Below are 13,237 nucleotides of genomic sequence, written 5' to 3' on the forward strand. Positions count from 1 at the left end.
GGAGACCCTGTTTCCAAGGGTAATGGGATTGTGATTTTCCCAACTTGAGGTGCAGGATCAGACAGGACAAAAGGAGATTATTCAGATAGTATCAGAAGACAGAAGCAACCAGAAACAGAGCTGAATTAATTCTACCCATGGAGGTAGTGTGTTTGTTTAGATAACAAACAGTTTATGTGATTAGAAAATAGTATGTTTTAAAAGTGATTCTGTGTCTTAGCACCCAGGATGTAAGTCGAGAAACCTTTCTAGTTCCTGAACTTTTGATAAACATCTAGGTGAGATCACAGAGGGGATTTCAGTGATCCATGTATCTGTCAGAAGGGCAACTTGGTATTGTGTAGACAATTCAGGCAGATCCTAGACTGCTAGTGACATTCCTATAATGTAAAATTGTGAAACTATCCGCCAGGACAACGTTCTCTTGATGTATTGTTCTCAGAAAGGGAAGAACTGGGGTCAAATGGGGCTGCAGTTTCAGTTGCAATGATCACAAGAGAGTTGAGTTCAGGATCCAGAGGAGGGATAGGAATAGAGTTAGAGTGGTAGAGTTAGAACTGGAGTTTAGAAGCGTGCACTTCAGCTCAACAAGAAATTTTCTAGGTAGAATCTCATGGAAAGTGTCACAAATGGGAAGAAGTCTGATGTTCAAAGAAAAACTGGAGCTCAGGAACAAACCATCATGTTGTACAGGAAGACTGGGCATTGCAGCAAAAGGCCAGCATGGTGAGTTTCTTGGTGAACTAAGACATTAAAAAAAGAGCATACCAGCTGCTAACAGAAGGGCAGGCAGCAAAGTAGTTGTATGAAACCATTGCTTGCGTATGTACGTACAAAATCCATTAGGAAGAGCCTTGGGATGGCAACAGTCCTGATTTGAGTAGAAGACTGGAGTAGGTGCCTTCTCAAGATATATTCCAGCCTACATTTCCATGATCCTATAGCTTCAATCTCAACAGCAGCTTAGTCTCTGAATAACTTAATGGTTTTTTTCCCAGAAAATACGTATGAAAGACTCCGCTGATCTATGTATAAATCAGTGGGAACTTGCAACTGTACCTTAATTTTCCATACAGGTTAAAAATCCTCAGGCCTCCCCAGGCAAGAACACTGACCTTGAAATTATAAGGTGGGCAGAAGGTTGTGAATGTGGTGTGTGAAAGCTGGGAGTATGGTCAGCTGCACGCCTACCCTGGATGTTTCTGGATGGCTTAAAACCATTTGCTTCTTAGTTTAGTTAAGTGATGCAGATTGCTATGAATCTTGATAGCTGGGAGGGACTGGGTAATAGTCCTTTCTTGTTTTCATTGCTGGCCTGTATAACTGCAGTTAATAAAAGCAATTATTTATTAAAATGCACTTTGTGCATTGCAACTGTCCTCAGGCAAGGGGACAGCATGTACGGTTAAACATTCGGCCTTCAGAGCAATAGCAGAAAGTCTGATATTCTCTTCCAAATCATGTAGAAGAAGAATCACAACACTTGCTGGGGACCGGGTTTTGAAATTATATTCTCCATCTTGTACTGGTTTCCCCAAACCATTTTGGTACACTCATCTACACACCCACTCTCTTTCTAAATTGAAAAGGGAATGTTTTGTGCTTTTGGGCATTAGTGACTTGAGCAGAGCCACTAGGGTGAGATCAAAGGCTCGTGGGAAAATGATGAGCTAACTTTTCTCTAAGTGAAAACACAGCAGCAACCCTCCCAGGGTTCTGTTGTTGCAGTGACATGAACACTTTCGCCCAAATTCATCCCATCACATCATAGGCACTTAATGAGGCACTTAAATTAAGAGTTGCATTGTCTTAAGATCTCTTATTCCTGTAGACAAGGAACTCCAGAATGCAATTTAGTCCTCCTACGACCTGAATTCCTCTTTCAGGGTGCCTCTCTCTGTCTGGATGCTAAGGAAGCCTTGGGTGACTAACGTAGGCATTTCAAAACTTCCTTTTTGTTTATCAGCTTGAAAGTCAGGATCTAGATACTTTGTCTATGTAAAGCTTACAAGTTGTGGTTAATTCTGCTGGATGAATGATTTGATGTGATGAGTCAGCCCATTGCTGATATATGCTACCCAGACAGTTTAGAGGATAATACAGAGGAAACAGGAGTCATTACCCTCAGTGTCTCTGCTGTGGACAGACGGACAAGACATAAGCTAAGGGTAAGGTCTGAACTTAAAAACTAGTTCCACAAGTGAGCCAGGACAACAGCTAAATACAGTCAACGTGTTGCAGATGTCCTCCCTCCATTTTCTCCCTTCTCTTTCCTTCTTTGATGCATCAGACCTGCTGTGAGAGCAGTATGGTTTGTTGCATTGGTCTACACATATTGAGGGGATAAATTTTGAAGATTTCCATAAGTTTCTTTGTACAGCCATGTAAAGTAACTCTGACTCCATTGCTAACTGTTTGAGACTCTGAAACATAAACCTAGACATAAACACCTACTCCTTCCTCCAGTGCCTCTGGGTGATCCAATCCCGTTGGAGAGGCAGGTGAGCATGAGCTAATGGACTCTTCCCTTAGCCTGTGCATCCTGTCAACTGAGCTCTTCCAGAAAGCGTATGAGGTGATTAGGGTAATATCCTTCAGTGCATCATTTTCTATGCAGGTGCTGCTGCACGTTAACTGTGTTGAGGATAGAATTCAGCCTTTAGCCTTTTCTTAGCCCTGTTGGATTGCCTCCTGCTAAATATTTCTTTACCGGGAGCTCCTCTGGACTCATCTTGGACCTCACCTGCAGTGTTTGAGAAGGTCTGATTCAATCGTGTGACTTCTCAGCACCAGGTAAGACATCTCCAAACACTTCTTCTGAAAGATGGCACTGCCTTTTCTTCTGCCTTCTCCCATTCCAAGACATGCAGTGATGTCTCCCTTTCCATTTACCATGCCCACCAGGTTTATTTCTGGACAAGCTGGTTCTGCCATCCTTTAAAAAAGGTATCTATCGTCAGTGCATGGATGGAAACAGAAAGGGAAACTGCAGAGACAAGATTTAGTTCTGACATCAGGAAAAGTTTTTTATTAAACTGTGACCTGGACTCCTACCTCTTGTCTTCAGGCACTTAAAAGAGGTGCCTAAGAGCCTGCTCAATAGGACTGGTTACAGGTGGCAGCTGTTGGTTTTTGTTTGTTTGTTTGTTTGGTTTAGCTTGCCTCAGGTACCATCAGAAAATACCCATCTTTCTCTCTTGTCCAGCTTCCTTAGGCCAGGGCTGAACCATGCTGTGACTTCTGAGGTGTTAAAGAAGGTTGTCTGCATCCTGGAAATCCTCTTTCCTGCTGTGAGCCTGGAAAACACATCTCAAGCCTCAAGAGTTGTTCCTATGAAATAAAGATGTTGGTACCCATAAAAGATGTTGGCTTTCCTGTTCAGATGTCAAAATACACATTTAACTTTTGTTTCATATAGCTACCCACTTGTTTGAAGTTATAAGCACATGCTGAGTGTTGGTTTCCTTCTTTCCTTATTTCAAAGTGTGCACTGCATGTCTATATAAAAGTATATTGAAGAGTAGGAAATCCTTCTTCCTTTCATTGTGAATCTACTGGACCTGACACCCATTTGTTTAAACAAAAGGAGAATTTTGAAAAAGTGGAAAATCCCAAGCGCTTAATTGAATTAACTCATTTTTTGCCTTTCAGTAGATTACATTTACCTCATCTTGTGGAGTAAGACTCCTGAAACTTTCCACATGTTCCTGAGGGGCCCAAACCCCCTTGGGTCTCAAGGCATCCGATTAATTGGGGATGACTCACATGACTGCGTAAGCCTGGCCACAGATGGAGTGGGCTCCATCTCACTGGAAACGATCTGGACGATATGAATTTTATACAAAAATAGAGATTCTTAGTTAATCTAGACAGAAATAAGTTATGCAGACATAGTTAACTGTTGCAGTACACAGAAGACCAGTTCTACACATGCTCTCATGGCATATGGACAGCCAGCCAGGCTGTGCAGTGGTGGGGAGGCTGTCACCACCCAGGTGGTGCTGCCCGTTGCACCATCTGACCTTTCAGCAGCACAACACACCAAACCTGGAGCAGCTGTGCAACCTCCAGCAGCCAGAGCAGGGCTGCTCCAGCCCCGACCAGCTCATGAATCCTTGCTTGGTAGGATTACATCAATGACAGCAACCACAGCCAAGTGTTTCCATATGACTTTGAAGTACATTTTTCCTTTTTCATGAATAGATAACTATCTTGTTCCCCAAAGAAGAACAGAGCATTATTTACTTCCCAAGGACAGCCGTGTGCCTGCCCACAGGACGGAAACATCTGTGGAGGTGAGCAGGGGTAGTGAGGACCTTTTCCTCTGTGCAGGAATTTATTGCAAGCCACTTAAAGGTTTTATATCAAGTGAGTAGAGTGTTGATGTTCTGGCACCCATGAATATTTCAGGGCTGGGGTTCTCTGTGCGTTTTACTTTTTGCTTGCGGTGTGTGATATGCCAAAGACAATTAATTAGAGGGGCTGCAGCTGCACCGTCACTGAACCTGAGTGACCGCCAGCAGCCTGCCTGGAGATCGGGTCTGTGTCTGGTCAGACTGGAAAGTGTGCCCGGCCTGACCAGGTGCAGGCCACCTTTAGGGGACCTGGCAGGACCTGGAAGGCATCAGTGTTGCATCTACACCCTGTGTGATGCCCATTCATCATGCAGCACCACCATGCTATGTGGCAGGAGTGGTGGGATCCAGGAACTCTGTACATCCCCAGCCACTCTAATCCAAAACGAGATGTTGACACAACCAGGGAATCTGTGGGACAGTGGGGAGCAAGTTCCTTGCAGCCCCTCTCCCTTATTGTTACCTACCAACAGTATTAGTGGCTTACGTTTTATGGGAGAAGGTACACAGGTAGTATATAGCTGTTGGAAAGATGGAACAGGTGAATAGCTCAGAGGCTATCAACTTCAAAAAGAGAAAGAAGCTGGAAAGATGTAACACAAAACTACCATTTGAATGCTGGATGCTCGTGCTGATTTTGGAAGACGGTTTGGAAACTTAAGGGGCTTTAAGCTGCAGTAAACCAACATTAAAAAAAGAAACAGGTTCTCCCACCCTCCTTATCTGTTAGACTAAGATGTTGCTCCAAAATGTTTACAGTGCCAAAGGGCCTATTCATAGCTATTCATAATGATAGGGGCTTTGACTCCTGCCTGTCAAGAGAGTCTTAACAAATGATTCCTTGGAAATCAGTGCTACAGGCCCAATCTGGCAGTCACTGCTTTGGAAGAGCCCAGAAGATTTGTCTGAAAAAGAATGACAGGAGGCTCTTCTGTTGTGTTTCTAATCCTAACTGGTATAAACTGTAATAGGATCTGTAATGCTGTAATGCTTCAGTTGTTAAGATGGGTGATTTGGCAATTGTTTTCTTCTTCCTTTTTTTTTTTTTTTTTTTTTGGTTGTTGTTTTTAGTAGAAATGTATCTATAGGAAAGAATATTCTGTTTTATGGAACTGGTCAAAAACAGGACAAAACCAATATCAATTAGACTGTACAGAGAGTGACCCTGTTCTAAAGTAATTATCAATTTCTAGTTGGTCCTCATCTCCCCATCACTCTGTCTTCTCCAATGCTGGCAGTTCTCTTCATTCCCAGGCATTCCCTTCATTCCCAGCTTGCAATGTTCGAGATGAATCACTATTAAATATGATTAAACGTGTTTAGGAGACACAATCTGCTGCCGTGCTGGTATCTTTAATAACTGAGGCACAGAAGAAGGGAACTCAATTTTTTTTCAAGTGTAGCACACCTATGGCTGTCAAACTGAATCTCTGTGCCCTACTGTTAAAAACTAGGCATCTGGTATAGTATTCATTTCCAGAAATCCTTTTTTCTAGTGTCTGGAAATGGCCTCTTGCTTTACTATGATGATTTGAAAATAAACCAAAAATGTATTTTCCTGCATAACTATTCACTCAGATGTGACTCATTTTCTCCTACATAGTCCAAACTTTTCAACAGGTGGGCTATTTTCCTTACCAGCCTTTGGACTCCCCACTGTTCTTAATAGGATTATTTGGATAAATAAACTCATCCAACTTTGACACTTTATTAATCATGCACCTGAGGCAAAACATGCAGAAGTTAATAGAAAGAAAGGATGTTTGCTCTGGTAAGAAATAAGCTAATGTTGCTTTACTATGAAAAGGCATAAAATTCTTCTTGCCTGGAAAAAGCAAGAAGGCAATTTCTTTACTTAAATATCCAAGTTTATTTCTGCCATAGTTCAATGAACACCAAAAAGTGAGCAGGTTGGAACATAGTTTAGGAAGGGAAAAGAAGGAAGAATTATTATAACTATCTTATGGCTAACTGATGTTCCAGGTAGGCATATGGATGTCACTTTTGCTTCAGAGTTATCCCTGTACTATTTTGCCAATGTTCAAACCCATTTCTTGCTTTCAGGCCCTATCTGCTTTGACTACAGTTGGAGGAAGACCTAGCATACAGCAAGAGCAAGGTAAGTAAATCAAACAATGAAACAAAACCAGCATCCACTATAGAGAGGAAAGACAAATTTTCAAAAAGTGAAATGATGAAATAAAATAGGATGGACATTCTGCTTTTCCTTCAGGGGTGAATGAATTAACAATGCAAGGATGCAACAAGATATAGATATCAGTGATAGATTTCAAAGCCAATATTGAGATGGAGATCCTGAACAAGGGAAATTAAAAGATGAGGGGTGCTGTAAATATACAGATCACAAAAGAGATGCGGATTAAACTCCTGTGTGTCATCCTAGATGGCCTTCATCTGCTTCCCAGAAGCAGAAGGTATAGTAAAATGTACCAGTGGGCTGTACCTACCTTTAAGATGAAACATTTTGATTCTGGGAGTGATTGCCATGACTCAGGTGATCTGACACACTACCCTGTGCAATGTTTCTTGCTTTCGGCTCATCATCTGACATTTTTGTAGAGGGATTACAGGTACAGAGGAGCTGGTGCTACAATGGAGTGGAAGCAGTAGTGGGACTGAAGCATCTCTTCTACCAGATGACCGAAAGTGTAAATGATACTGATGTGTTGTCCTAGAGTGCAAGAAAACATGCATTGCAAACAGATGCAACAATGGAAGAGGACATTATCTGCTCCTTTTTCTTCTGCTGGGCTTAAAAAAGCTCCTGTTTGCTCAGATCTGCTAGTAGGGCTACTCATGAAGCACCCCTTGTCAGTTCAGTCCACATGAGCTGAGTTAACCAATACCTACAGATGGAGTTGTTTAGACTCACAGAATTCATTGAGAAGATACTTTCTGGAGTAGCAGGGGAAAGTGGTGATGAGCAAGCTAAGAGTACTCATCTCTTCAGGTGGTGCAGTTACATTTCTGCCTGGTGTTAGGGCCTCCTGTGAATTCAGCCTAGTGAATTTATCACCCTGCAAATGTGGATCTAGTTCCAACTGTGAGTTTGAAGAGCAGGGATAGGATTTTAATGTTTTTACCAACTCCTTCAGCTAAAACGGTATTAGGATGTTTAGCTATGGCACCTCGGAAACTAGCCAAATCCATGAAAGCAATTTTTGTCAAGCAATCTTATTTTGTATATAAAGTACTCATGAAAAATAAGGAAAGTTGTGGGAGAGTGTATAGGTAATTGCACAGCAATGTAATTTCTTTTTATGTTAGATACTATGGGAATAAACCAAGCAAACAGAGTGGCATGTTTGACAAGAGGTAGAGGACATGGCCCTCCACAAGGTCATTTTGTTTCTGGACAGAACATTTGTCACAGCTGCAGTACTGTTCAGCTTTGGATGAGAAGGGCGTGCAACATATTTTTAAATTAAATATTTAAGACACTGTTCCCAACATGAACGTGATCTAATGAACAGTGTGTACTAATCTCCGTTAATGATGACTGTGCTTGTGACCTTGGATAAATCATTGCATCTCTTTGTGTGTGTTCTCATCTAACAAATGTCTTCCTCACAGATATGTAGTGAAGATTCATTAGTTAATGTTTACAAAGTGCTTTGAAGACATAAATACAGTTATTACTTTAAGAACTCTGAAGTTTCTGAGGTTAAGAGGGCATTTGTCCTTTGCATCCTACTCTCCAGTTGTGGGATGCAGTAACCATTCCATAAATAAATGCATCATTCACATCAGTCTTTACACATAGCTGTTGTATCTTACTAAAAGTCTTTATAATTCTACATGCTCACTGTCCACTTTCTGTGAGTGTCTAATCATTCGCTGTTAAGGAATAAATTACGTTCATTTTCACAAAAATGGTACACTAAAGGTGAAAATTTTTTGCATGCACTAGTGTGATTTGTCGCTCCAAACAGCCACAGGGTGATTTTTTTTCAATCATTCTTTTATTCATATAATCTAGAGCACCTCATTTTCCAGTAAAATAGCACAATCCTATCTGGACCTAAGGGTGCCATTAAAATGAAATAAGATTGAAATTCATAAATGTATTGAGTACCAAATCTCTGGAAGACATTTGCAGGTATTGGTAGAAGTGTCTTTTCTGAGCTTGCAGATTAATATACCCAACTGATGTACCTCTGTGCTTCTTAGGCTGTAGCTTAAGATGCTACAGGAGATCCCTCTAGCACAGTGAGACCACAGGGGTCTTGATGAGAGCTATTGAAAAAGTGTGACTGTTAATAAAAGCCTGATTAGAAATCATATATATTGCTGAACCTCAGATTTGCACCAATGAAAACAAAATCAGATTTTGTCCCAGGTTGTTAGGTTAACGTCTTTTCTTGGTCTTTATGGCAAAAGTAACTGCAGTGCCATGGAAATAAGCAGCAGCAGTCAACTTTTAGTTCAACATTCCTCTGATTTATATAGAATCAGAATAATTTTGATTGGAAAAGACCTTTAAGATATCTAGTCCAACCATTAACCTGGCATTACCAAGTCCACCTCTAGCCTATGACCCTAAGAACCTCATCTACACGTTTTTTAAGCACCTCCAAGGATGGTGAATCAACCACTTCCCTGGGCAGCCTGTTCCAATGCCTGTCAACCCTTGTCACTGTAAGGTCCCTGTCTTAATGATAAATTAGTGTACAGTTACTGTCCATGACTCCATTTTCCTGTGTCCTTTTGTTCTTTTGTACTGGGGTTGCATGAGTTCATTTCTACGGTGAAGAAGGGGAAGATACATGGAGATATGAGGAACAACAGCTGGGTGTCTGGCATGGAATGAAACCGGCCCCGAAAAACTGGATGAAGCTACTTTCCTTTGTCAGAAAGGATTATCAACAGCGAAGCGACAGGTTTTATGGCTCTGCTGCCATCTAGCAAAAGAAAGACAGCCTGACACTCACCCACCTGCTGGGACAGAGAAGCAAATTAGATTCATGAGGTAAGTGGAGGACAATGTGCATTATTGCTGAGGCCTGAGCTGGCCATTCTGGCCTAAGGCTTCTGCATGTTGCTTGTTGACTGTTAAAAGGTATTTTTGGAAGAGCAGTTATGGGGCTGCAATTCCTCAGAGCTTGTCTTTACTTGCCCTTGTTGGAGAAGTCTCCCTGGCTGAGACTGACTCATGTCATGCAGGAGTGAACCAGCCTGCTGCTGCCCCACCGGTACTGTTACACTGAAGGAGATGTGTAGCAAAAATAAGGAGACTTAAAAGAATTCAGCAATGCCCTCTCAAGACAAACCTTCTCAGCAAGACAAGAGACTTCTTCCTTTCTGGGGAAAGCACAACAATCCTCATGTGGACAGAACACATTTGATAATAATCAGTGAATAATAACAGTCACCTTGATCTAGGTTTGATCAAGGCTTATTCTGAAAAAACAACTCTTTAGCTTGTAAGGCATTTCAAGCAAGTCATTAGCTGATTCTGAGTTTATACTGCTCTATCATCTGAACAGTCTTGAACAAAGCTTAGTTACGTAATGATCATGTTAGGCTCCTAAATGAGTTTCCTTTCCTGTAATTATTAATCGTCCAGCTTCCCTCTTTCCTACAATCTCATTTTCTCCTGCAGTGTATGTTCCCTTCACAGAGACAGATAACTAGATCTTGCAGACAGTCATTTATGGTCTGTGTTCATTAGTTCACAGGCAAAGGAAGCTAAGCAGACTCTACTCTGATTTTCCTTTTGTTCAATGGAAACTGAACATTTATTATGGTTTTGTTGATGAGAAAAAGTTCTATTGCTAATGTAACACAGGCTAAAATTTCAGAGAAATAAATGTTTTTTGTTCTAGAACAATTGAGCTCACGTGTGTTTTCCAGGGAAGGAAAAAAACTGCTAAACCTGAGTTGAGGTAATAGAAATGTGTGTGTGTGAGGCTAACAAACATTACAAGAATGGCATGATTAGGCTCAAACTGAGGATTAACCAGATCACTCAGCCTGAAGGTTAAGCTTTAAAAGAAACTGAGGCAGGTTAAGATATAGACAAATCAACTGGTTAAGTCTGCTCTGTAGCAGTGTCCATTATATCATTGAAAGCAGGTCATTTTTCATGCCGTGTCAGATTAGACTGGTGGGTTTTTTTGTTTGTTTCTTTCTTTGTTTTGAAGATAAAGTGAGAAGTTTTATTCCCATTCCCATCACAATGTGGCAAGGGTAATACGTCTGTCAGGAGCATGTCAGAAGCAATGAGACCCACACTCACCTGAGTTTCTGGGCTGCTGCTCTTTCCTAGGGCTTATGAATTCAGCATTAAGTCACGTTCTAGGTCTCTAAGTTATATTTGATGTCACATGAATGTAAATATATATTAGGTAGTTTAGGAAATGCCATATGGGAATGGATTTTGACCGATCTTCCTTCCTGCTCAGGTGCAGGTGGCTGAGGAAGGGCATGGGGCATGCCTTACCTTCCTTGCTGGAGCTGTTGGCTGGATGATCCCCTCCAGCAGAAGCTGGGAAAGCTCTCAAGATGAGAGGGCTGGGTCACACATTCAGCACCTTCAGAGTCACAACTCTTCTCAGGGTGGTATACATCGGGCTATAGTTTCTCAGGGTGCGATAGACATCACCACATCCATGTCCACTTCAGACTCACAGGGTGACAGGCTGGAAGAAGGGAGCTGGGGAGTGAGAGTGTCCAGGGAACCACCATGGCCCACAAGGATGCATGGGCTGCTCAGAGATAAAGCTTGGGTGCCATGGGACCCTGCTCTGTACGCTCGTTCCTGGGTTCTCCTCCTCTTAGTCTTCTTTTAATATTGCAATAGGGGTATTCTTAAAATATTTTATTGAACAAGACTTCTTCAACTATTTATTTTCATCAAGTCCAGTAGAACAGAAGGGAATGGTGTCTCTGCTCAGATGTGCACCGGTCACCAGCCCTGAAGAGCTCCCTCTTCTAGCGTGGTGTCTGCAGTGCAGTGACATGAGCTGCATATGCTCTTTGTGGGGCTCAGCCTCTGTACCTAACTAGGAAGGGAAACATTCATGTCTGCTAAGGCAAAATAAAGGGCCTTAACCAAGAAAAAAAAAAAAAAGAGATAATAACTTAAGCTCTAAAACAAAATAGCTGTCAAAGCATATTGTCAGTGTCACCCAGATAATTGTTTTAAATCCAGTAAAGTTAAAAAGTTAAAAAGTAAAGTATCCTGTAAAAATGAGAATATCTCATGCTGCAGAAATGTGCATTTAAGCCATCCAAACAACACTATTGTGGAAGGACAATTGTGATTTAAAACCAGAGTAAAAGAAATTGATTTTTCCGTAAGTCTACTGGTGCCTCTACTGTCACTTCAGTCTTTCTGAAGTCCACCTTGGTACATGTTTCCTTTATGGACTGGGAACTCCCAGGAACTCTATGCAACATTCCTCTTGTATGTTCACCAAATCAAGACTGGTTGAATTAGGGCTGTTTTGAAGTGAGAGTCTCACCTGCTATCCAAACCAGCTCTCTAAAAGCAAAGTGTCTGTAAACCTGGGTGTCAATCAAATTCAAAGAAAGTAGATTTATGTGTATGCTCCTTATATTATTCTGTCTTACTGCTTCTTCCTCTATTAAATCACTCAAGGGCCTGTAGGCATTTTCTGTGATAATTTACTAGCAGTTGGCCTAGTGATTGGAACAGAACATATCTATGCCAGCGCAGTCTCCTTAACTGCAGGATGTTATTGGTGATCCTCTGAGTATACTTTATTTGAATTAAATTTTCAGGGCAGGAATTGTGTTTTCAGGTGTGTGTATCGGGTGATGAGGCTCTGTTCCAGTACAGGGTCCCAGGATGCTTTTTACACAAGAAATAAACGCAGGCAATTAGAGGAGGCAGAGAGTTGTGTCTTTCCTTTTGTAGAGGTATATGGTATTGCCCAGAAAAGCTCAGCTTGTCCAACCAACACAGAGTTACCTAATACAGATTTACAAAAATCCAGTACTCGGTGGCAGATTTATGGGCTACTGGTAAGTGACCAAAAGCAGGAAATAGCAAAGCTTTCTAAATCAGCACTATCTCTATTATAAATGTGATTTTATATCTTTAAACAGACTTCATTAGTACTTATTAAATACTACTACTACTACTAATAATAATAATAATTATTATTATTATTAGTAGTAGTAGTAGTAGTAGTATATTTAGCAAAACTTTCTAAACCAGCACTACCTCTATTATAAATGTGATTTTATGTCTTTAAACAGACTTCATTAGCACTTATTCGTTCTTCTGTCTGTTTTATTAATTCTTCTTAACATAATGTCTGGTTTCACAGGTAGACTTTTAAATGTCCTTTCTATAAGATTTTCTCTTCCTCACACCAACAGTTCTTTGTGTGCAAATAACCGAACAGTGGCTTCCAGTGGTGGCTTCCAGGTTCAGCAGATGTCACTCAGACATAGTCATGGAACGATGCTACAGGAGCTGCAGTTTTGAAGCATGATTAACCACACTGAGGATATTTATCCTGTCTTGTGAAGGCTGATACCTTTGTGGAAAAAAATGTCAAGAGCTATCAAGGAAAACTCTCTTTGAAAAATTTCAGAAGCTGAAATTGGAGAGAATTTCAAATTTTGCAGAAAATCTGAGGAATGACATCTTTCTCTCCAAGATGGAAATCATGAGCAAAAACAGAAGTCATTGTCTGTGTCCCCCTGCCATTTCCACTCTCAGAGAAATTGTGACTACTTGGAAAAGCTCCTATCTGAGTAAAACCACAATAAGCATAAGGAAAACTGAAAGACATGCCATGACAGTGCCATCTATGCTATTTAAACTGTTTAGAAACCGGAATAAGACACTCTATGTTTTATCAGGCATAGATTCAGTTTCTTGCCCA

The 13,237-nt window shown here is 41.1% G+C and overlaps 1 long non-coding RNA gene across 1 annotated transcript; it reads left to right on the forward strand.

Annotated features, from left to right (window-relative positions):
- The first annotated feature begins 4,065 nt into the window (after positions 1 to 4,065).
- LOC139827057 (uncharacterized) lies at positions 4,066 to 10,036 on the forward strand. Its single transcript, XR_011737242.1, has 3 exons — positions 4,066 to 4,295; positions 6,420 to 9,345; positions 9,507 to 10,036. It is a non-coding gene; the product is annotated as an uncharacterized lncRNA (long non-coding RNA).
- Positions 10,037 to 13,237: the final 3,201 nt, after the last annotated feature.

This window comes from Patagioenas fasciata, chromosome 1, assembly GCF_037038585.1.
Source record: "Patagioenas fasciata isolate bPatFas1 chromosome 1, bPatFas1.hap1, whole genome shotgun sequence".
Lineage (NCBI taxonomy): Eukaryota > Metazoa > Chordata > Aves > Columbiformes > Columbidae > Patagioenas > Patagioenas fasciata.